Source organism: Amphiprion ocellaris, chromosome 6, assembly GCF_022539595.1.
Source record: "Amphiprion ocellaris isolate individual 3 ecotype Okinawa chromosome 6, ASM2253959v1, whole genome shotgun sequence".
In the NCBI taxonomy this organism is placed as follows: Eukaryota; Metazoa; Chordata; class Actinopteri; family Pomacentridae; genus Amphiprion; species Amphiprion ocellaris.
The window spans coordinates 33165175-33190931 of record NC_072771.1 but is presented as its reverse complement, the minus strand read 5'-3'; the positions used below and the strand labels follow the sequence as shown (position 1 = coordinate 33190931).

General features: G+C 41.3%; 1 protein-coding gene across 7 annotated transcripts in view; it reads left to right on the top strand.

The window, feature by feature from the left end:
• The first annotated feature begins 496 nt into the window (after window positions 1–496).
• Window positions 497–25757, top strand: part of slc20a2 (solute carrier family 20 member 2) — a 56901-nt gene continuing 31640 nt past the window's right edge. For 2 of the 7 annotated variants that reach the window (XM_035956505.2, XM_023288640.3), the window contains exon 1: window positions 498–812. The gene's annotated coding sequence lies outside the window, so the exon portion shown is untranslated. The other 5 variants (XM_023288641.3, XM_023288644.3, XM_023288645.3 and 2 more) reach the window with 5 other exon arrangements.

The following is a 25757-nucleotide window of genomic DNA, read 5'->3' as shown; positions in this document are numbered from 1 at the left end:
GACGCGTAAAAACGGATTCCTCCGCTCGCCCTTCCCAGTCACACACTATCCACAATGAAAACAGACAATGGGAAGGGAACAGAACAGCGTGTTTGCTGGTAATTAGATCAGAAGGTACACAGTTCACTGGGGCCTTCGTTGGTGTCTTTACGCGGAGAAAAATACCCTTTATCGTCTTTTGTATCCAGAAAAATGACATTTGTCTCAGCATATAAACACAGATTTAAAGCAAAGTTGAGCCACTGCAAATAAATATTCAAGTTGTCACTCTGATCGGCAACAGTCTAACCAATTAAATCTGCTCAAAACGCAGAGTTGGCCTCCTTCTATAATCCATTTTAACCTCCTTTTCCATTGAGCATATTAATGGCACTGCATCCCACCATATGGTCTAACCTTGCCCTCACCAGATTGACCACTGCTCCTCTCTCTCTCCCCCTCTCTCTCTCCTTCCCTGTCTCACGCTACTCCCCCCTCCTCCTCCTCCTCCTTCATCCCAAAGCTGTCATCCTGAGCGCTGCTGAGACGACGGACGGCTCAATCCCTAAACGCCCGGATGAGAGCAGCAGCAGGCGACATTCAGGGCAACATGGTCGCATGAAGTCCGAAGCGCAGACGGGGGGGACAACCACCATTCCTGAAGGAGGGGAAGCGAGCGACGCGGCCACTGCTGGAATCTGACATTTTTCCCTTTCGCCGCAGCCCACGTAGAAACGGTTCTGGGAGAATACAGGCGGAGATCTAGAGGCGTGGAGGCGAAGAGGAACGGCACATTTCACCCCCCTCCTTCTCCACGGTGTCCTATTTCGTCGGTAAGTACATTTTGTCTAAGACAGAAAGAGGGAAAAACCCGCTGCACATGTGTGCTTCACCAATACGACTGCGGTTTCTGTCTCGTTTGACCACTTTCTGTGCGCATTTTCTTTGTGGCGAGCGTCTGTGCGGGATGCGTTTCAGGAAGGAACAGGCCTGGTAAGTGTGGATACAGCGCAAAATACACGCGTGTCTGTGATAGATCAGCTGCTGCGGCTCTTCTAGAAGCATGATTTCCTCACTGTTACCCCCGGACACCGCTGTTATGTTGTGTGATTCGTGCGTGCTTGTACTGTTGCCGCCGCTCGCACGCAACTGAACGGAGAGTGAATGGAGCAGCTACACGTGTGTGGCTCCACATCCCCACAGCACACAATCACAATAGCACCGATTCATCTCCGGTGTCTGGCGGCCTCGTCCGTCTCTCGGAACGAGTGCGGGGAAACCGAAAGAGGGGGAGAAACAGCAGAGAGATTCGCGCTCGGTTGCGAGAGAGACGAGCTTTCACTGAGCGTTTTATTTATTTGCCTGTTAATCACGCGAGTTCATTTCCCCTTTGGTGGGCTTTTGGTGCGCAGAGCAGCAGACACTCAAGGCGGGTCGAAGAGTGAGCATGCGCACTAGAGCGACTCTACTACCGCCCCATTGCCCAATAATAATAAGTTGGGACCAGGCGACCTAAACCGTCTGACAAGTGCCTCGGGTCACTTGTGGAGAGTCTTAATTGCTCACTGGTACTGACAGGCAGACACAAAGAGACAGACAGGCAGACACAAAGAGACAGACAGGCAGACACAAAGAGACAGACAGGCAGACACAGGGAATAAGCAGGACTTGTTCACATAAACTTATGCTTTTTTGGTGATTCCAGACCTCACATTTAGTGTGGAATACAATACGTTTCTGCAGCTCATCGTGATAAATAACTGTTTTCCAAAAACAAAATCACAAACGGTGGGGAAATACACACAGTAAACATACAGAAATATGAGAAAAAGTAACTAAAACACCCTTAACCCTTGGATGCACGAGTGATTGGACCCTACGCTCTTCCATAATTGGGTCAAATATGATTCGTATAAGCATTTTTTTATGCCATTTTTGTAATTTTGGTTGAGAATAATAATTTGGATTATTGTTTGTATTATATTTTTGTCCACACAAGAGTGAGTTCTTGTTTCAAATATGTCTTTCACTTTATAACAGATTTTAAACATTTTGCCAATTGAAAAACAAGAATATTACACAGAACAGCAATAGAAGAATGTCAACATCCATTTTGTTGACATTTTTCCACTCTGTTCCTCCAACTGTTGCTGCTCTCTGCCCCTCCAAGTTTGTGCACTGCATCACCTCTTGTATGATATTATCAGTGATAAAGAGCTTGGGGTAGTAGTATAAAAATTACAATTTCTTTAAAAGTACAACTTAAAAATTTAAATGGAATGATATCAAAAACATGTTTTTTAGGAATAGCTGTAAAATGAAATGATAAAAACTTTCCATTAGAAAGATATTGCAAGAAAATGACGTCACCGGGTCATTTTTTGACCCACTCATGCATCTGAGGGTTCAAAGTAATGCACCAGACTGTTTACTTATCTAGATTAGAAGTTAAGGTCATGTCATTATTTATGTATCATACATTTATCTTAGATATTGCTGCAAAATGTTATTTATTCTATTCACTGCTGGGCCTGGGTACCAAGTTTTGTTCCTGAATTTTGTTTGAAACTGAACTGAACTAAAATATCACACTGTAAAAATATGAATTCACAAGTAAAAGTGCTGAAATATGACTTAATTTAAAGTGCATGAGCGTTATTGACAATAGCACAAAGTTTCAAAATGTAAAACTATTCATAGCAATATGCTGCTGCTCTATGGTTTGTTTGTAGATCAGTTTTAGTTTGTTTACTGGAGTACATTTTAATTTTTCCACCTACAGTTCATGTAAAATTTCAGTTTGTAAAGTAACTTGTCATATCAATAAAAGCACATTAGCTCTATATATTATCTATTGTGTACCTGTTGTCATGAATGGTATTATATCCTCATTCATTCAGGTTACCTCGTCCACTCACTTGTAAAATTCCACCTGCATATTGTTTTCTATATAATACATGCATGCCATAATAAAGATAACTTATCCTATGGCATACAATAGCAGTGGAAGTACACAGCATTCAAGCAGCTAGAATGTGCTTAACAGGTTAATTATTAATCTGCATGCTATGATAAGAAATGGTGAGAAAGAAGAAGAATGCTGGCGTCTGCCTGCCATGATTTCACATGTTTTCCCTTCAGTCCTTTTCTTTCATAAGTGCCTCACTGAGAAAATGTGTCATCAGTGCTTTTATGCAGTGGGGGCTCGTAAACTGGAAGAACCAGCTCTACTGACTGCTCTATCTTGTCTAGCCTTAAAGGTTATAAGACAGATACGAAAATGTATTATGATAAGATAGGCTTATTAATGACTTACCTCTCTTTTTTAACACACTTTTACGCCTATTAGGCTCAATGTATATGTAAAAGTGCAAAGTCTGAAGCTTCTGTTGACCGGATTCTTTGATAAGGACAAAGGAGAATGTGTCTGTGTCTTCATAAAGCAAATGACAAGCAGTAAAGGTCCGGTCAACTAAGGACTCACTGCTGTGGGTGTTTGTCCTCATGTGGTTTGTCCCTTAGCCGCTCAGCTTTTGGTTCATACTGTGCTTGACTAATAATGAAATCGCACTAGAATTTATTTGCACCGATCACTCACATTTGTGCCTCTCGTAAACAGTTCGTAATAACTCTAGAAGCTGCCAGCCTGCCTGGAAAACGAGCTCTAAGCTTCCACTCAGTCATGCAGGGATTTATAAAAATTTAAAGTTCTTACAGCCACACAGGTGGGTAATCTGCTGCTTTGCATTTGAAGCAGTCTGATTTGCTAGCGCAGTCCGCTTTCCAAGAAATATTCCAGTCCGGCTTCTGTGTTGAAGTCCTGCTGCAGTGATGCTGTGTCACCAGACAGCTTTGGCAGCAAGGAAAAAAATGAATGTTGGCCTCCTTTAGACTGACACTTGATTAAAAAAATTTCCATCACCATCTTGTAGAATCAAGGTGGTTGCACAGAAAGGGTATGGGATAGATTGCGTGTATTTGACTGTACTTTGACCTGCCTTTTGTAAATGTAATCCTTTCAAGGAAAAAAAAACAATCGAGGCAGAGTGATTCACACTAAATTGCCAGTTCTGTGGCGACAGGGTGCAGCCACAGCTTAGACCACACAGTCAATAGAGTCTCTCTTCTGTGCTAACCCATAAATCCAACTGCTTCATAACAAACACGCTGCATATTTAACGTGCTGTTAAGTCAGGCAACCAAAGCTTGTGTTTTCAAAGCTCTCTGTGCTGAAGCTGGCTGTCAGCAGAGAGGGTAAGGGGGGAGGCTGTTTGTTCGCATGGAAGAGGTATGTGTACATTGTGTAATGTTTTCATGTTCAACACGATGCTGAGAGAGCCAACTGGTTTTCATCTGGCTGCGCTCTCTCAGTACACGTACACAGGAAGTTTGACGGTTTCTAGGAGCTTTCTGCCATCCATGACTCCACTTTTAGCACCACGTGAGGCCGAGTGATTTGGGGAAATTGGGATTTTTCTGGCAGATACTGTAGTTTTCAGTTTAGTATTCACAGTGTAAGAGATTTTAACATGATGACATGAGATACCGTCAAATGTGGGACTGAGAGGACAGTTTCGACCGTGGGTCCTGTAAGATGTTTGAGCTGTGGTGGTATACACCGATCATTTGGCATAAGCATAAACAGCCATTGAAAATTTCAATCTGCTTCAATTAAATAAAATTGAATTGCAGTGTTCGTCTAATTATCTAATAACTGCAAGTCATCTATCCTAAATTGCCGCCTTTGTGATTTGGTGATTGTATTGTTTCTAACTGCAATTTCAATTGCAGGCTTGGCTGCAAATCAGTGTTAAAATCACCTTAAGCCTCTCAATTTGTGACAGGAACGTTCTCCAGGAGTGCAGAATTTAATACAGCATTATTTTTTCTCACATACCAAATATATTGTGCTTTATATAGAATTAATCCATAAAGTGTGATACATAATTGTGGAAATCTTATCCAGTATAATCCCAGATTTTGGTGGCGATCAATACAGCTGCAAGAGAATGAAGGTTTTAGTTAAATTTATTAGGTGATCCCAAACATGACTGCAGATAAATGATGATGGTGCTTCGTACGCCATAGATGTGTCAATAGTAGCTGCTTGCAAAGATGTTAAAAGTTAACAATGTGTCGGGGTTGTCAGCAAAACCTGCTGCCCCACAGTGGCCGAAAGTCAGTTGCGACTTTCAAACTGGCAAAATTGGCAAATGTTGCTGATTCTGGCTTCTTAAAAGACAGGATTTGCTGCTTTGTTATCTTTTCATGTTATCTTCAATTTAGATATCTCACAGATAAGGATATCCAAGCGTACACACTATACTAAGAGTTTACAGAGTTTGATAACGATAGTTGTTTTTATATGTCAACATTTCACGCATTTCAGTTCATTTTCTTAAATAAAAACATGGTTAATACATTGACAAACTAAATGTGACATTTTACAGCTGAAAAATGCTTGTTGTGCTCTCCAGTGGACAAACTATGTAATGGAATTAGTGTTTTTAAATGATCTCAAGCATATTTTTATTAAATTGGCAATGAAATAGGACTGTGACTTACTATTTCCACTACCAATAAATATGGTTATTATCGTCAAAAGTAATTGTTTTGCAGGAGATGGTGAAAACTGTGTATTGCAGTTTTGCTGAGGTCCAGATGACACATTCAGAAATCTTGTTTTGTCCAACTGATAGTTCAAAACAAAGAGGTACTGATTGTGATATCGTATATGACAAAGAAAAGCAGCTCATCATCTTGTCTGAGAGGCTTCCACCAAACAATGTTTACAAATTTAGCTTGCAAAGTGCCTTAAATAATCAGTTATTGAAGTACATAACACATTTACTGAATACATTTGTAAATCCCTATTGAAACTTGAAGACCTCAATTTGAAACCTGTGATTGGAGTTTTTTTGCTTCCATGTTTCAGACTTTATGGCTAGTTGATCAATTAAGTGGATTAAACATATTGATATGTAAAATAATTGTTAGTTGCTGTCCTACAGTGTAACATAAAAGTGCAGCTCATGGCAGAATTTTTACTCTGATCTGATGTTTTATATCAAAGCAAGAGGTCAGAAATATTTTTTTCAGCATAGCAGGCCATGTAGGAGTATGAAAGGCAGCTGAAATTTCAAATAAATCAGAAAGTGAATTCACAGTTTTCTGAGAAAAAGAAGAAATGATCTTGACCTTGTGGATCAGCATGAAAGGGAAGAAGAAGAAGAAGTGAATGGAAAGGTGTGTGTTGTGGTTTCCATGATGGCGGGGCCCCGTGCAGGCCGGCCCTTCTGCCAGTGGGTGTGTCTGTATCTCTGTGGGCGGAAGGGCAGTTGGCACCGGGACTGGCAGTGTCGCAGTCAGAGAACAGACTGTCTCTCTGATCAGCCCACCTCGCCCTCGGAGCACAATCACCCTGTTATGTCTGAGCCCTCCTTCGCCATGGCAACATCACATGATAGCACAGAAAGAGTGTGAAGCTTCATGCTGTGTGTTTGTGTGCTCCATGTCTGCTCGTACCGGCGTTGCTTAATCCTTGTTATTGCTGAGAACCTGTTTAAGCATGCCATTGATCATGTGGGGCTGATAACGCGCCTTTTCATTTCTTATTAACAAGGGTCAAAACAGGCACAGTGGACAGAAAAGGTCAAGTGTTGTTGTCGTTGGGAGGAAACTGAGAGGAGCCCAAGCTGCTGGCTGTCAGTGATGGAGAAAGAAGCTGAAAACAACTTCAGAATAGCCAATTTTTTTGATCATTTAATTTAAGCAATGCTCCAGGGTCGGGGTAACATTAAAGCTGGGGAAAATAGTCAAAACCACTGCATCTCTTTGACTACTTTACAACCGCTGGTTTAAGTTTTATCTCAGCATTTAATGGGATCTAAGTCGCCTGGACACAAAAATACTTGAGGCCGCATTGATACACTTAAATATTTGCGGCTCGCACACATACATATACATGCAGCTGGTTTCGGGGAACTCCTTCTGTGTGTTTAAGCCTACAACCGATTAAAAATGTTTGCATCGTCTGTCCTCCTGTAACCGCTGTCACGTAGGTCTGCATTCTTTTCCGACCCATAAGTGAGCCTTAATGGCTCATAATGCTGAGATTTTGTCCTCACAGAATGACTGCGGTATTTTTGAAAGTTTTCCTCCGTCTTCTTCACAAATCTGACTCAGTTGTTTAATCACGCCATAGGTTTCCTGGTACTTTCCCCATCTCGGTTTCTTTGAAGCAAAAAAGACCCTCATTTAAATTGTTAAGGGTGACGCTTACAAGAAACGCTCTATTCTTAAGGTTATTGCTTCCCTAAAGACAAAACCTCTGGATTGTTCTCATGAAAAAAAGAAAACCATCTGACAGTGAAACAATTAGGCACTTATTACCCTAGTTAGCTTGTTACTGCTGATGTGAGTTGCATCATTTTCTCTGACCCTGTTGTGCTGCTCCTGGCCCTGTTTGTGCCCTCCACTCAGGCCATGAGAGCTGTTTTGTAGTGTTTCTGGTGGCCTTCTGTAAGCGGCAGGGTCTGTATCAAAGCGCTGTCACACAGAGCGTCTCTTGTTTGAGTGCTGGCCTGGTGTTAACTATGCTAATGACAGGCTTACTGCTAAACCATGAGGCTTTGTGGTTTTATTTATGGAAGGTAGAATGGACATTATTCTCCCGTTCGTCTTGCTTGTGTATAGTTTTTCAGGAGCACCTTGGACTTTAATGAGTCATAATTTTGCCACTAAGGCCTGGGGTCAGTTTGAGGTTTTGGAAAATGTTTAAGGGTAAAGCACGAGAGGAAACACTGAAAGAAGCATGAGAAAAGCTATTTGGGTGATCTGTCAATGACATATATTGCTATTTTTTGCATGTTGAAAACAAATCTACGCCCATTTTACCTCCAAATGAGCTCCAGCAAAACAGTGTGCCTTCACTGCATCGTCTACCTATTTATCTATTTTTAATAACTAATCCTGCAGTATAGATTTGATGTTTGAACAGGTGTGACCGCACGTGAGCATTTTAACGTCACACGCTCTCTCAGTTTTACTCTGGGGAGCAGTGAAGCGTGCGAGGAGCGCCTCGGATATGAATGACCCGTCTGTACTGGTTAATGCTGTTGTGTTGATAATGTTACCGCCTATTTGCATTTGACTGTACGGATGGGGCATTGCTCCATGTAAGGATGAGCAGCTGGATGACTGGTCACTGCACACACTCATGTGACACTGCTATTTCTGGCCAAATCATTCCTCCTTCCCACCGCCTTTAGCAACAAGAGCGAGTGGTGGATATGTGACACCTCAGAAAGCAGCGAGGCTGGAAGGTGGGGGCAGTTGTCAGGTTCAGTCCAGTGGTATCTATCCAGGGGCCGCAGAGCAGGGTGGGAATAAACTAGGTGGAACAATGGAATGCTGAGCAATTGATTTTGAATGATTCCGTTCGAGATAAGAGTGACATAAAGGTATGCGCTTAAAGCAGTTTGACAAGTTGCTGCCACAAAACTGTCAACTGTCAGGTAATGTTTGCACCTTTTTTTTTTCCTGGGTGCACTGAGAATAAATACACAAACTGTTGGCTGACACACATCCATCATACCAGCTGATCAGATGTCAAGGTATCAGGTGGTTTTTAACTCTGAACCCAAGGCAGTTTCTGGTTGTTTTCTGTCCCTGTTGCGTTTTTTTTTTTTTTTTTACCCACTGGGCTCATTTTTCACTGTAATATAAAGACCTGTGCCTCTATGGAAACAGTACAACCTTGGCAAGAAGAAGAGAGAACTCAAAAATATTATCTGTGCAGTAGAACACAGTTACAATTCTGTGAGTCATAAAAAAGAAGAAAAAAGTTGTTTATTTGAATAGCAATTTTGTGAACATTTAAAAACCTGGAATTAACATGTACAACATTTTTCCAGGTGCCCATAGATGTAACCAGTACATTCTGCATACTACAGATATTTAACTAGCTAGATTTTTAACTTGTATTCAGAATTTTTTTCTCAATATTTTCTTTTTTTTTTTACTTATATTGTGTATGTATAGTGTATATATTTTGTGTCTTAATTTATAAATGTGTTCTCTTGATTTTCTTACTGTCACTTTGCTGCTGCGACGCTGCAAATTTCCCCTTGTTGGACTAATAAAGGATATTCTATTCTATTCTGTTCTATCTTCTCTGTGCAAACACTGCCTGCAGTTCAGCCTACCACATGCAAAAAGTCTCCGAATTCTTGTCATGTGATTGTTTATCAGAGTTAAGGTAGTAATGGCTTCACAGTTGTGTCAGGAAGTGCAGACATTTTTGATTTTTACACAATCTGTTTAGTGTAGACGCTTTATTTTTAGTGATTTTTAAAATGAGATGTGTAGAATAAAAGTTGTTTTGGTGAAATGGCGATTTTAAGCTCACGTTTAATTTTCTGACAATAAGGCATGCCATGAGTTGGTTTTTTTCTATTTTTACTGATTCTGGCTCTAATAAATGGCATAGTTTGGGCATTTCCTCTTAGAAAAAATAGCATGCCTTTTAAACCCACTGGTGGGTTTTGGAGTTCACAAAGTTAATGCATTTTCAGCTCAGGCACTCACTTAAACCATTCAGAAATCTAATTTTGTCAGTGTGCCACTGCCATTTTGTGCCTTGAGTAGCTTGGTGTAGTCACAGTAATGTTATTTTATGGTGCAGTTGGTTCTAAAATTTTTAAAATAAGGTTGTCCTCACATTTACACCATTTCCTAGTTTTCGAGATGATATGTTGTGATTGTGGCATCTCTGCGTTTTTAAATAATTCTATAGAAATACATGTTAGAACAGAATTATCTACGTTTCCTCATGCAGAATAGATGTCCTTGTTACAATAACAAAGCAATGTTGACCCCAAAAGGGATGTCTCTCGTACTGATTAAACTCCACAACACATTCAGAATATAAACAGTATTTTTGTCCACCCTTGCTGTTTTACTTAATGATTTGTCCAACAGAATGAAAGCGTACTACTGTACTGCAATCTGCGTGACTTTTATGTGCATTGTGTCCTTCATTTCACCTATTTTAAATCTAATTGTATGGTGTTATGATCTCATTCTTTGATTGCACTGACTCATACCAATAAGTTCTCACTAGCTGAGTCTACCCAATACAGAATTAGGGGCTGTTTAATTGTTTTTTGCAGAGGAATTACTCAGAGTATTCAAACTGAGAGGAGGATATGATTAGTTGTCCTTGCCCTCGTTTTTTAATAATGGTAAATTGTATTATTGGTCCCCTTTAGATCTATGACGGAAATGAGAAACACTTTGGAATGGAGCCTGGAAAGTGCACTGGCACCAAAAATACCTCTGTACTACGAGAAACCCCGGGGAAAACACTCAGAGTGGTGCGTACGCTGAATAAACAGGTTCTGTCTGCCGGCAAAGATGCTTTTCTGGGGTAATGTGAGACCAGCAAACTATGGGAGACGAGGGATTAAATATCGGTGAAAATCTCTGGGGTTCCATGTACTGAACAGGTGATGACATCTTCATAATGTCTCTCACATTCCAGCTCCGCTATGGCTCTACAGATGAGACCCCCTCCCCAATGCACCGGTAACACTGAGAAGGCTTAACCGGCTTCAGTCTGAACTGTAGTCAACAAACCTGTCAACATAATCTTTACACATAAACACTTATGTTTGTGGCTTGGAAAACTTATCATAGGGTACATTTTTCTTTAACTGTCGAGGCATTAACTTTTTGTTCCTTTTACATTGAAACTGTGATCTTTGGGACTTTTTTTTTTTTTTTAAAAACTTGACCTGCGATTTAATCTTTTAGGCCATTTTTAGGGTAATTTCACTGCCTATACTTTCATGCTCTTGTCTTGGCTGTTCTAAGTTCTAGCCATGCCTGCTAGATCTTCAGTTTAGGCTGTAAAGATCTTTCACTATTTGATAATGCTGCCGTTATATTAGCATTTTTTTTTCAAGAACAAAATATTTAGCATTCTAAAATTTGTATATTTCTACAGGTTTCTCACCATAAAAGGCTTGCAGTGGAGATGATCTTTTCACATTTGTGTTGGTGAGATTATCTGGAAACTAACGGTATCAGAGTTAAGATGATGGCAAATTCTGTGATGTAGAATTTGGGAAATATGTGTGCTTACTGCCTAATGGAAATACATGTCATTATTTTATTCACTGAAGTGTGAACATGCAGCAGCCGACTTGCAGAGGGATGGCACACCAGGCAACTATTTATGTTTTTGTGTTGCACTAGGGACGTAATGGCTTGCTCAGCCGAGAAACAGCAGTGTGAAAATGGTTTAAGAAAATAGAAAAGATATTACTTGCCAGAAGTTGGAACTATCTTTGTGTTGTTATTCCTTCGGCATGTACAGATATGTAATATGCAAAATGGCAAAGCTTTAGTTCTGCTTTTTCAGTGAATTTTCATTTCTCTAATATGTTTGCTTTGCATATACATTACCATATCTACATGTCAACATATCGATGCAATGACAAGAGTAATGTGTGTGAAGACTGACGTACAGCCGTATGCAAGTTATGATTTTGCCTAAATTTAGTGTGAATCCATTTTTATTCTTCCTTGCTGACACTTGATTGCAAAGACAAGTAACTAGCATTGTTGGAAAGGTCAAATTGTGCAGTTCTATTACAATGAATACTTCAAAAGCATTTCAACCCAGGAGGAGGGATGTGAATTTGGATGCAAAGTTGTCCTCTAAAGGTTAATGATAACCAGCATTGATAGCGGGGCCCTAATGAGCTGCAAAGTTAAACTTTAAGGGTGGTAAAGTTTAAGATCAAAGACGATCTTTTTAGTGTTCACAGACCTACCGAGTTGTTTGTCTAATTGTGTGTAAAGCCTGCAGGTAGCTGGACACTGAGTGGAAGGACAGAGATAACTGAATCTACCAGTTCAACATAAAAGCACGTCTGCTCACATTTTAAGCTCCACACCTTAAATTTTAGACCGACTGGATTTGCAACTGTGAGGCAATGAGCCACATCAGACTGACTTTAGGTTAAGCAGCGAGCATACAGAGGAGTCTAGTGAGCACATTGTCAAATGTGACTAACCAGGACTTTAATAGGCTTCCTTGACTGTGATTATTATATCTGGATGTTATTTAACCATGTCTTGAATATACAATATTAATACTATATTAATTTAGGAACTTTTTGTGCAGAAAGCTAAGCAGGTTTGCTTTGACTTCAGCCAAGCTGAACCCTGGGAGGTCCTTAACAGAAAGTAACTGTGCAATTTCACCTCATAATGTAGCAGCAAAGTAAGTTTTTCAAGTCATATCTTGTTAATGTTTACTCCAAATTGAGGTTGAGTTTATGACGTGAAGGTTAGGCTTGCCATTAATGTCCCACTGATTTGTTACCGTGGTCTGAAACTCTTGTTTGTCCTAATGCAGCTTTATGTTCCTGCTTTGGCAGTAAAAAAGGCAAATTAAAACTTGGAATGCGTCTGGCTGGAGACACACAGTGATCTCAGCATATTCAGATCTGCTGTAAAGGCACAACATTTGTTATAGTGGCAATAACAGGGTCATTATAAAACCATGTCAAAGAGAAGAGAAGTTGTTTAGGAATGTTTAAACGGTGGGTTACTTTAGTGGTGGCAACCTTAGGTACATCTGGAAGTCTTTAATGAAAACAACTACAGCCTGGGGCTTCTAAGAGACAGCATTTACTTTCTGCTGTAGGTAAATATATCCTACCAGTAGCCAAGAAAAAGATGGGGTTTTAAGCTTCAGTGTGCCCTCTCCTGGTTGGGCAAGATGATGCTCTGATTTGAGGCGATGGGTGGAAAAGTCTGAAGGAAATGATTTACTGCAACAGGATTAGAGGTGACCCAGGCAAACCCACCCTCCTCTCCATCCTTCCCTCCGTCAACCGGAACACCAGCAGACCACTTGTCACAATGGCTTTCCTTCAGCATCGAGCATGCTGCGGCAGCATCCAGACACAAAGAAGTAGCACATGCCACATACAGCCTCAAAGGACGCCGTCCCCAAAAATATCTCTCCCTGGAGTCACTTTGACAGCTGTATTAAAATACTGTGTGTGATATTCTGAAATGGGTGTGATATGTAGGCAGTCATTAGAGGACAGAGTAGAGTAATACTCGTCTGTGAAGAGAATTGCTTTGAAATTCATCAGCTTGGATTACAGTTAGTGCATTTATTGTGGAGGGCAGAAATTGCCAGACATAGTTTTTCTCATATCATAAAGTGCATTTGGGTGTAACCTGATTTGCAAACTTGCCACACAAAAGCAAAAATCAGCACCACTCCTTAGAGTTGAAAAGTACAGTCCTGTGTATGTGCGCACCATGTGCTATAAACGTGCACCACAACCTGCAAACATGTGATAGATAACACTGGTCACACACTGTTGACTTTGTGTAATTTTGAGAATAAGCCATTTGTTCTTCAGCAGCAGTAGTTGCAGTTGTAGCAGCAACAGAGATCCACAACTCCTGCTACGTTATATCTTTATTCTGTCAACAGTCCTGCATTCAAGATTGTGATTTTTGTTAGTGCACACATTTGTTCACTGTCAGGAGTCTGCCTGTGGACTGTTCGGGTTCTGTCTTCATCAATCATTTGGGAATGAAGCTGAGTTTTTGTTCAGGAATCTCTCCACTAGAACGGATCCAGCTGTTGCACAGCACCGTACCTGTCCTAAAATATCAACTTCATATCAAAGTTGAGTTCTCTAGTAAATTTGCTTATTGGCAAGAGAATATTTTAGTTTGTAGGACTTTTACTAGTTTGTCATGTGTGTATTGATTGTGTAATTTACTTTCATCGCTTCAGGATTCAGGAGAGTAGAATGCAACAAACAGTTCATCTCCCATCATGAAAACATGCTGTTCCAAAATCCCCAACAGTTTACCTCTTAAATTATTGTTTTCAGATCTGTGCAGCCTTATTTTGCTTTTTTCATACTTTGTTTAACAGTACAATAGAAAATGTTGCTAAATTTTATCTTTATTTGAAGCAGTATACCCAAATTTCTGTACTGTTACTAAGACAGTGTTGCTATTATAGTGAGGACACTCTGAACTTTGTATTATTTTGTATAAACTAAACATTATTTTTATCTGAATCAGGAATAAAACAAAAAATCTGACCACAAATTCAGTGCTAACTTTCTTTCATTTAACAGATTTCAATACTTGGCATTAGGATACAATTCTGGAATAACCTTTAATACCTATTCTTAATTTTAAAGTTCATTTCTAATCAGTTGCAACCTTAAATAATAGTTCATAAACTTTAAAATAAGCATCTCCCTTTCGAGACCCCTTGATGCGATTAAGGCCTGCTGCTGAAGTCGTCATGTGAAATTCCACTTCCTGTTGTGACCGCTCTAAGTGCCATTCTTGCAACTCCTTCCACAGCCTATCAGCTAATGCTAGCAGCACGTTTTTGAGCATTATACTTAGTTTTCACCTAGAATAACAGTGCCGGGGTAATCCGCTGACTCACTGACTCGGAGGCCTAATCCAGCCAGCCTCGTGTCTTTCCGTCCGCGGTGTATGCTGGGGTTAAACGTATGTTTAATGCGGTGTGTGTGGGTGTGTGTGTGCATGCAAATCTGTCTGTGCAGAGGCTTGGCATTCCTGCAAAGTGGTGGCAGAGCACAGGACCCCACGTTCCCCCACCGTGGCCACGTCTCCCACTACGTGCGCACAGCTGCAGGTCTAATCAAAGCACTCCATAATACTGTTAGCTGGGTCATGTGCTGGAAGCCAGGATTAAGAGCAGGAGGGCACAGGCCACTAGATCCAGCTTAGGAGGGGCTGTTCTCGCTCATTCTCTTTTACACCCTCTGTCTCACTCTCTTTCTCACTTCTCATTTGTACTCATCTTTAAGTAACCCCTCTGATGGAAATCAAGTTTTAACCTTGTTAACATGTCCATATGGAAACTACATCAAGAGCAGCACCATGGCTGAACATTTCTGCCTCAGAAGTGCAGTGTACAATGGACAGTCTCAAAAACAGGGATTCAGACAGTCAGTTTTTTCGCAAGAAACCTAATGAACCAATCCTTTGGACTGGCATGGTGGGACTTTCGTGGAAGCTAAGGGAAGAAGAAGTGAAGTGTTCTGTATTGGGTTGTAAAAGGAGAAGTTGTGGTTATTAGCAATATAGCATTAGCTGTTTAACAATGCTGTAAAGTTAAAAGCTAGTGTAATCTATTACCATTGCACATAGAATGCATCTCTGTTGTGATTATGGATGTTGCAGACTAATTGTTAATAGATTAATCACTGTTAATAATTAAACCGATTAAGAATGTATTGACCGATCAGGCAGAAGAGCGTACATGTCAAACAGTGCATTGTATTTTAGCTGTAGGACCTGGTTGCACCACTAGATGGAGTCTCTAACTGTTGGACTACAGCAGTTCCATGTTGGCAGGAATCGAGCATTATGGGAGTTTAGTCAGTAAAGGGCCACCATGAGAAAATTTCCTGTGACGCTTAATGTCTACTGGCCAGAGCTGTTGTTTTACAGCATTACTGCAGTACAGTGGCTAATCGTCTACACCAGTAATACGAGCTGTGGCTGCTGAGTTCATTTCATGTTCAGCTATTGATCAAACATTGATAAGATTATTGGTTAAGAAAACTGTTAATATTTTGCACCTCTAATTCTGATATATCAACTTGTAGATGACCCTGACAATTAGCCCTTCTTCTCAATCGACTTCTGATTTAAGCTTGCATGGCTTAACTACTCAAATGCTGTAGCACAGAATAGTTGTACAGAGTTTTAGCAGTGTTGAAGGTGAGCGGCACAAGAGTTGACGAAAATAGAGGTGGAAATGCATATTCATAGATCTTTGAATAGGCAAAGGTGTAGAGTTGCATCTTTTCATGAGATAAAAAACGTCAAAGTATGTAATTTTGATCAGCAGAGATTAAGTTTTAGGGATTTAATCAATGCCAGGAGAGGGACTTGAACCTCTTGTAGTGGACACAGTCATCCAAGGTCACTCATGTTTGTTATAAGATTGTTACCGTAGATACAGAGTTTGCAGTTTCATACTATACTATTCTGGAAGACATGAAAGTATTATTAATATTTTGTGTCTAATAGTGTCCTTCTTTGACCTTTTCCCCACATACTGTTCCACCAGCAGGACACTGAACACAATGACAAACTTTCTGAGACAGCCATACTACCCACAAGTACACAAATAAGAACGTGCCATGTGTGAATCAGTGGATTAGGTTCAGATTTTCAGCCACAGTGCTCATTTTCAAAATGAGGTTTTACATTAGTGACTAAATTAGATCACTTTCTGTTTTCACAAGGGCATAAAAGAGAGTTCTTTGCTGTTTATTGGTGTCAAAAGCTAAATTTAATCTTTGATTCAATAACATAAGATGATAAAACACAAGTTTTGCTTGTAGGACCTAATTTAGACATCATATTTTTTGGTTATATTTAACAGGTTATTATGATTTTATGGGGGGAAAAAAAGTGAAACAAACATGCTAGTGATCTAAGAGCTTTACAGTGTTTTCACCAGATGTGTTTTTGCCATTTTTAGACCATGTTTGTCTATGGATCCTGTGACACTCAGGTGTTTGAAATCGTGATGGTTGCATGTCAGCATTTTTGAAATGGCTGTTTTTTTTTGTCTCATTACACCACAAGCACAACACTTTCCAGATCTCCAGTTTGGAGAACATTTTAATTATGTTTTCATGGTTGAGTCGGCAGCTAAGTGTGGATGGAAAACACAAACAGTGATGACAACATGTATTTATTCCCATTAGTGTGGACGAAACCCAAAACAACACGAATCCCATCGCTTCGTCTCCTTTCTCACAGACTCTCTCGTTCTTGTGCTGCATTTTCTCACTAATACCAGCACCCACTTTGCCCCAGTAACACAGTTTAATACCACAGAGCATGCCAACAGTAGATTACCAGTCTCAGCAGTCGAGAAAGAGGCAGGTAGGTTGGAGGTCCTGGCAGTGCTTTGGGAGCACAGAGCCAGATCAACATTTCTCCATTTCCTCACCTAACGGGAGAAGGAAGAAGGATTGGTAGGGGCGGTCAGAGGAGAAGAAAGACGGGGGTGACTCGTTTCGCTATTGGGTACCTATACCGATTCGTGGAAGAGAACTGGAACTGTCTGGCCGAAGCTGAGTGTGGGAGGGGGGTGAGCGAGGAGAGGAAAACAGAGAGAGGGTCAAGGGTAAGACGACTCCTATGCTCAGGAACATGGACGCAGATGGCAGAAAGAGAAAAAAGGCCACACCGCAACCCAAAAAAGCCCCAGTTATTGGTAGGTACCAAGCCTAATTGTGTCAGTCATATGATGCAGAGTGGAGCCAACAGAGCCGGCCCCTGACTGCTGGTAATAAAATAGCTGGCTCCGTATTCCTATTTGTAGCGCGTTTTGATTGGTCTGTTAAGGTCCCTCTTGTGAGCATGGGTTATTCTCAGAGGTGACTAATAGTTTCTGCTTCTCTTAAAGTATTGTTCTGGTCAGTCCATCCTTTGTGTTGCTGCTATTTTCACCGTCGTGGTTTTTATGCATTGTGTGTGTGTGTGTGCTGTGCTGATTGTTGTTCAGATATTTGTGAGAAAAAGTCCGCTTATTAATATCGTGAAATAGCGTGTTTTGTTCGTGTTTCCTTTTATTACTCGCATTGTATTGATCCTAATTAGTCCTCTAGTTTGGATCCCTTAGAAACCAAACACAAACACTGTAAGGACAGTACAGCTTGTCTGTGTCAGGTACTTAAAACAGTCGTACAGACACTCGAACAGGGAGGAGTCACTCCAGTCACTTTGCCATTTCAGGGTGAGGGAGTCAAACCTGTGCACAGTCTCCAGTGAAACCAGAGAGAGCTGACCTTAAGAGTATTCAAACATAAGGCTTACGCAACACTCAAAGCCACAGGGGGGCTCAATTGTTTGCTGTTGTACCGAAGCTGGGTTTTACTGCTGCTAAAGGCTCAGAGTATGGAGTGTGAGGCTGTCACTTCTGATTTCTGTCATCCCGGTGAGCTGGATTGAAGATAACTGCTTGCTGAATAAATCCACTAAAGGACTGAAAGTGGCAAAAGCTCTTGTATCATAGACGCCATGTACAGATGTAACAGAGGTCTCTTTCGAAATTGTGATAAAAATATTGGATGTATTCGGTTGAGTAAATTGGTAAACTGGCAAATTGATTTTACACATCAGGATCTGTGTACAGGTTCTTGGAAATAGGACTACAAATCATGAGGAAAAGTGGAAGAAGCCTTGAAACGGCCACCAGAGGCTGAATACTACAAATTTGAAAATAGAATTAAAAATCTCAGGGCATTTAGATGGGAATGTTCGCAAATATTCACAGCACAGCGCACCCAAATCTTGGAAAAACCTTGCTGGTTAGTGAAGGTACTGTTTTTTGACATGCAAAAAGATTACAAGGGAAAAAACATATTATTTGTTTTCCCTCATCAATTTGATTGCTGTTTTTTTAAAATATGGGATCCAGTGTTAAATTGGTTGTGCAGTGCTAGTGACAGAAAATCCTCTCATCAGTCTATTCTAGCATTAACAATCTGCTGAATTCCTCCTGAAAGTTGCTGTTTTCAACACTTAAAGTATCTTAATCCAGCATTGCCAAATATAAATGTATAAGTACAGCGTTGATATTACGTTCTTCAGATGTTGGATATGTAACATTGTGGCTTCATTAATCTATTAAAATGAAGTATACTTTAATATTCTTTCATTCAGGCTGGAACTAGAACAGATGGAGCCACAGTACAGGCAGGATTTTTCCCATTTGCGTGATATTGGAATGCTCACCAATTGTCGTAGAATGTGGTAATGTAATCTTGTGCATATCTATCCATTTGTACGACCACATGCAGTTCAGATTGTTTTGTGGCATGTTGAAGGTGACACGTGAACGTTACTAGGTGACCAGGGTGCTCATTCAGATATGAAGCCTAAGCAAGGGAGTGTGTTTCATGTTGTCAGGTCTTTTGTCAAATTTAAATAAACTGCCATGAGAAATTCCATATGTAAGATAAAGCATCAAGTTAAGAGGTGATTTTGTGCTGTGAAGGCAAACTCTGTGAGATGTTTCACTGCTGCATTGAAACTTTAGAAAAGACGAGAAGACAGCAGGATCTCAACGAGGGTAAATCAGCGAGAAAAAGTATGCTGAAAACTATTGCTTTAACTGTGGGCCCGCATAAATTTTTGACAGACTGCCTGTGTGCTTGTAATTGCTGTCAGCAGCAATCCGAAACAGTACCAGAGTTACTGTCTTCGTGCTGCGTTGCAGGATAGAAAATAGCACGAGGACTTATGGAAATGTGTGTGTGAGGGACCTTTGAAGATGGTGTCGAAAGCTACATGCGCTGTTGTTGTCATTCTTAAGCGACCCCCCACCTGCCCATAGAGGCTGACTGATGTTAGCACTGTACCGCCATGTGTGTATGTGTGTGTTTGGGTTCTTAGAGACAGCGCCTCCCTGCTGTGAAGCGCAGAGTCAGAGGCAGCAGGTGCAGCTGACGCAGATCGGCTTTTAGCAGGCAGGGCCAGTGGGGGGACAGAAAAGGACCGAATGAGTGACACCACACAAGATCAGACCTCCGAACACTCTGGATGCGTTAATTTATCGCCACTTTTCCTTGGCAGTATGTGAGAGCCAAGGGACCTGAGTTGCACTTGGTGGCACTAAACTTCATCTTGGCTTCGATGGCAAATGTGAGTACTGATTGCGTTTGAGTATGTGGTTAAAAATGGTACACAAAGACAGATTCGGTATGGGGCAGGTAGTTTGTGGTTCAACCAAATCTCTATTTAAACCTTGTTACCATTAATACAGATGCTGTTTAATATGCTAAGAATATTGAATCAAGACTAAAACCTTCTGTGAAGCATCATCTAATTTGCTCCTCTTACCTTGTTTTTCACCAGAGTTTGCTACACAGTCTGCTCTCATATCTACAGTGGTTTGTCATTCTCCTTGTAGCATTATCAGCGAAGTGTTAAGGACCTGCTTAAGAAGGACAGACTCCAGTTCTGCCTTGTATTTCATCGCCTACAGCAACTCCGGTCTGCGCTCTTCATTGTGTTGACGAGAGCCCCTATTTCTGCCCTGCTGAGGCCGAGTGACATAAAGACATACTGTTCAGCATGTCTTTTCAAAGGGACAATTGTGGGGTGAGAGAAAGGCCGAGAAAGTGATGGGTGGACTGTAGCCAAGTAACGGCTATGAGACGCTGTGTGCTCTTGTGCGACGGGCCTCTGTGCTTCCAAGAAAAATGCCGCTGTCTCAGTTCATTTCATCATCACACTGAGCCCTCTGCAGCAACAAGCATCGCAGACGATTGTGCAACCCGGAGCTCGTTCCCCCTTGGGCTCGTCCACACTGTTGCTTTTCCTCGTGAGCGCTCAGCAGCCAAAGTGTGCATATTATATGAGTCTGTCCACCACTTGTCCTGTGTTGTGACAAAGGGAAGGGTAGTGCTCTGAATGCCCTTGATCTATCTGCATGCTTTTCACTGGCTGTAGAATACATCCACACAGGTTCAACCTCCCCTCCTCCTCGTCCACAGTCATTGGCTGCCTCCCCTCCGTCTGTCCATCCTCTCTGCACTCGCTCGACCAGTCAGCGGTGCAGCTCGGCTTCTCCGACATTTGTCATTGGCCGGCGTGTGCTGTGAATGCAGATACATTCCTTTAAGAGGCAGTCTAGACTCAGCTGGCTGCGCTGCTTTCTCTCTCTCCTCCTCTCTCCTGCAACACCACCACAACCTGCTGATTTCTCACTAAGCCTCTTTTAACTCCTTCACTTCTCCTCTCCACATCAGCCGCTCTCCTCTCTTTCTCCTCATAATTTCTTTCCCGTCAATCACATGCTCACCAACTATCTCCTTTATTTCTTTTCCAGTCTGCCATTTCCCTCTTGTCTGTGTCTCATCCCCAAATCCAGTCCTTTTTTTTTGTTTTTGACATTCAGTCATCTCCACCACTTTAAGCACCTTCTACTGATGTGAGGAGACATGAAGGTGAGTGGAGTTGATTTCCAGGCTTCTTTTCCTGCCTGTCTGTCTTTATTTCATTTTTTCTATCTAAATCATTTCTCTCTTTCTCTCTTTTAACTTAGTAAGCCATCTGTTAGATGTGGGCATCCTGTGTCCTTGGAGGCACAGACTGCAGTTGCGTATGCTTCAGGTGTAACAATTAGCCGGCATTGGTAGGATGCGGCTGTGAGTCATCATCTGACACCGCATGTATGTTCGACTTGTGCTCCATTCAGCATGTGCCAAGAGAGGAAGGGTTAGTTTGCCATGAGGAGATGAGGGAGGGAGGGAGGGGGGGGGCAGAGAGAGTTGAATCAGTGCGTGGATAGTGCAGCCGCGTGTCAATGCAGACTGTAGCTCGTGACACAGTGTTTTTGCAGCAGCTGTGGCTGTGCTGCAGTGGCATCTCAGGCAGATTAATGAGCACTGTACGGCAACAAACAGCGAACAGTTAAGGAAGTAATCACACTGAGTAGTTTGCACACAGGTTTTTTTTTTGTTTGTTTTTTTTAACAGGTCACAGCACACAACACATGCCACCAGAGGCAGATGCTGAAACAGGTTCTAAATGTTCTCCTCACTGCTCAGGTTGTGATGTAGCAAGATAGATGGAAACCTCTTCAGCTTTTTGACAATAAATGGATTAAAAAAAATTGCTTTTGCAGGTAAAGCAGCTGCAATTGATACAGACAAGTTTGTATTAAGTATGTGCAAATAATTTGGCAAAGAGACTTGTAGTGAGAAGCAATTATAAGGCGATTATCGCCCCTGCAGCTCTCATTGTACAATTTAGGGATTGATTGATTAAGAGTCTGGCCTATTATCGAACCTAATATTCAGTATTCTTCTCATTACTGGTGTGATTTTTTTTGGACAAATTCCTCATAAATTAATTAAAAAAACGCGCTACTTTGACTGAGATGCAGTTAACTCTCGATCTGTAGCTTCTTCTTTGTGGCCTTGAGCAATATCCTATAAACAGCGCTATCTGATTGATTACTGGTCTTGATTAATGGCCTGTCGGCACTGAAGGATAAATGTTACAAAGCTGTGTTTAAAGCAGAGATATGCAAAACACAATTAGACAAAGGCATTTTAATTAAATTTTGTGTTCATGTTTGTGTTTTTACTGCAAATGTATGTCTGCTATCAGTCTCCTGGATTAGTAATAATCAGTATCGGCCCTGAAAAAGACATATCTGTTGACTCAGAGGACAATTTCACCTGCGGAAGGCTGCTGTTTTCAGTGAAAACTTAATGCACACTATCTGCCTAGCACCGAACTGAAAGATACACCCAGTTAAGGATAAGCTGGTGACGATAGTGGCGCTTTTAGAGTCCAAAAACAGGTAAAAGGGTTAACTAGGCTTCAGGCGTCAGACATCAGCTGTCTGGAAACATAGCTTCTTATGAATGATAATGCTGCTCGGTAATTACTAGACGGCAACAAAAGTGGCAAAAGAAAACCAGCTACTGCAGGTTTAAATGTGTCCTCTCACTTAAATATTCCAGCAGAGACAGTGCAAGAACCCAATTTAGTCTTGTTTGCCCCTGATGTGCCTTTGTGTGTGTGTGAGTGTGTGTGTCGCTGCTCTCATTATGTGTACTGTTTGCCACCTGACACCCACAGGAAGAAAATGGGTCTGCCAGAAATAATCCTCAAGAGCATGTTGCTTTACAGAGTATGTCACTTTCAAGTGTTTTTATTTAGGGTAGCTTTCTTAGTCACAGTCGACACACTGCCGCTGTGCGAGGCTCTGCCCTGCTCATTAGAAAATGCGTTGGGGGTCGCACCTCGCCCAAAGACGTGTCAACATGGGGACGGGTGGTGTCGAGGATTGAACTAATTCCTTAGCAACTACACACAACAGGAATTTAACAAAATTAGAGGATCCCAAACAGTAGGTTGCAATAAGAAATGGTGTCTATAATGAGATACAGAGTGTAGGCTTTGAACCTTGTCTAAATGTTGTAAATTGTTCCATTGATTACCAAGCTTCAGGAGTCCAGATTGTGGAAGCTACAGTGTTCCTGATTTGATTGGAGATAATTTTCACAGCTGGAAACAATAAAAAAAAAAAAAAAAGTCATAGTAAGCTGTTAATTATGAATTAACTCAAGCAGAACAATCTAAAACGTCCATTTAAATATGTTCCAAGTGGAGAAAAGCATTGCTAGATATGCTTCTTGCGTTACCCTCACCTCACGCATTCCTGGTGGTCTCAGGTTCAGCACCTTGGACAGCGGTTGGGATGTAGTTTTTACATAAAGTTATAAAAGACACACCTGAGCTGGAAGCAGGATGTTAAATACTGTAGCCTAATCTTTTTACAGGCTACAGAATGCAACAAACCTTTTTCCAAACTCATCAATTTGTTTAGTTTTGACTTCGCAATAGTCGTTTTGTGATCCCTGAAACCTCCAGATAGATAAAGTCACACTACAATGAGCAGCTGCCAAGTGAGTCCATCCCATTTAAAAATACCAGCAGGGCTTTCAACAAACTTTGAACCAGCTTCGGTTGGATTGTGAACTCAGCTGGGATGAAGTATGCGCAGGTCAAAAAAGATAATTGTACATTTGCCTCCCACACTAATCAAGTCCTATTCTATGGTACTCCCTGTTAGTGCTAACATTGTTATCTCTCTGAAACTGTTTGACTGAGCTGACACGTCATTTCTGCTCTCTGGCCAAACAACAACTACTGCCAGTGTTCAAATTAAATTCAGTATATTACTGTTTCATCTCCTGTTTGTTTTCCTGCATCCCAATGACCAGCAGAAATTGGAGCATAAGTGCGCATACATAATATGTAACGGTGCATTCTCACCCAGGTAGCAAAAAGCAATTACGATCACTGCCAGTGAATCTGCATCACGGTGCTGCTGCTGCTTCCCATGGCTCCATTTTATGCTGCTAATGCTGAGCACTTTTTGTTTTTACCAGATTGTATATTGCCTGAAATTTTCCTTGCAGGGTGAGCACAAATAATTACCAAAGCACCGTCACCGTCCTTGATATGGGGAAATAAAGAAAAATCCATACACGTCACGTAGGTTGCATAACACACCGTTCAACATATTTAGGCACGTAATTTACTCCATTAATTCATGAAGCTGTTTTTTTTAATGTTTTCCAGCAGAGGTGGGGATGATTCATACTGAAGGTCATGCATTGAATGAAATCCATTTCATCCGAGCTCTGTTCAACGTGCACGCTCACGAGTCTCTGGGGCGTAACTGTGTTCTCCATGGTACGTACAGATCAGTGCTTATTGCAAGTCATGCCAGGATTGTTGACTTGTGTTCAAGGACGTGGGGTCACACGCTCTTCTTCATTTGTGAGAACCCGTAATCCTCCGCAGGTTGCAGCTTCCCAGGTTCACACCGTGCAGTGAACATTTTGATGCTTTGTCAAACCTCCTAGCAAACATACCAGATGTCGAGAGGAGCACAAAGGTGTTTGTTTTCTGTGGGGTTTTTTTGCTGACGTTATGAAGGACCAGTCTGTTGCTGACTCTTTGATACAAGTGCTGTCTGCTAGTGTTGCCCAGGTCTGTGTTTTTAATATCCGACTCATTAGGAGAGCCACACTGCACAGCACAACCTGCAAAAAACATAATCAACTGCTTCAACCCGACTTGAATCCCAGTTGCAGGGTGCTTTTGCTATAACTGTGACATTTCTGTTTCTACAATTCAATTTTATCCAATTATCTTCCTTCTCTCTCTCTGCTAAAACTGTTGTTTTATAACTGCCTAAAGTAATGATTAAACACAACTAGAAAATGTATGCCGTTGACTGAGTTTATTCACAGTGCATAAGAGGACAGGCCCCCTCCAGTTCATGAGAGAGGGTAAAAAGAGGGAAAGTGCATTAGTTTTCTGTTCCACGCAATGTTTTGGAGTTATTTTACAGTCTAACTCTGAACACTGCTTTGTCATTTTTTGACCCAGCCTGCCCAAGCCTGTGATATTTCCTATTAACCTTACCTGAACCCAATCAACCAACCCCATGTATCACTGCCATCCACTTGCACTTCTGTGTTTGGCAGTCTGGGTAATGCCCATAGATTTGCAGTGATGGATTTGTAGATGACAGGGATTTCCAAGAATTTGCTCAATGCAGGGGTCAAGACAGATGCTGGTGAAATTTGTTGTTTTTTTCCTTTCCATTTAGTAAAGAATTAACGCTTGTCATCTGTTCTATGTAAAGATCTGTTAGATACAATAGATCACGGTGCTATTGTGCTCTTGTCATCTCAAGAGAACAAAAGTCTTGGTTTGTTTCTAGGACCAGCTACTGCCTGTCTCTGTTGAATTTGCAAAATATTTAGCAGAATTTCTACCCACGACCAAAATATCTGCATGTTTAGAATTTCTTTGAGGAGGCATTGAATTAGGAAGACACTGGGCTCATGCTTTGCACTGCGGTTGCTGCTGAGTAGTTAGCAAATGTCCCTTCAGCGATGGATTTATTAGCACTTGTACATAGTAAGTATTTTTAAGCTTGTAACCATAGTTGCTGAATTCAATTTTGGACCCAGAATCCAGATTTAACCTGCAGATTGTTTCATCAGTTTTCCCAAAAGTCAAATTTTTAGCTGTTACAGGCTGTTTAGCAGTGCACGTTACAGAATATTAAGCCTGGTGACTGGACATTTCATGCTGAAAGGCCCCTTGCGAGTCAGAGTTAG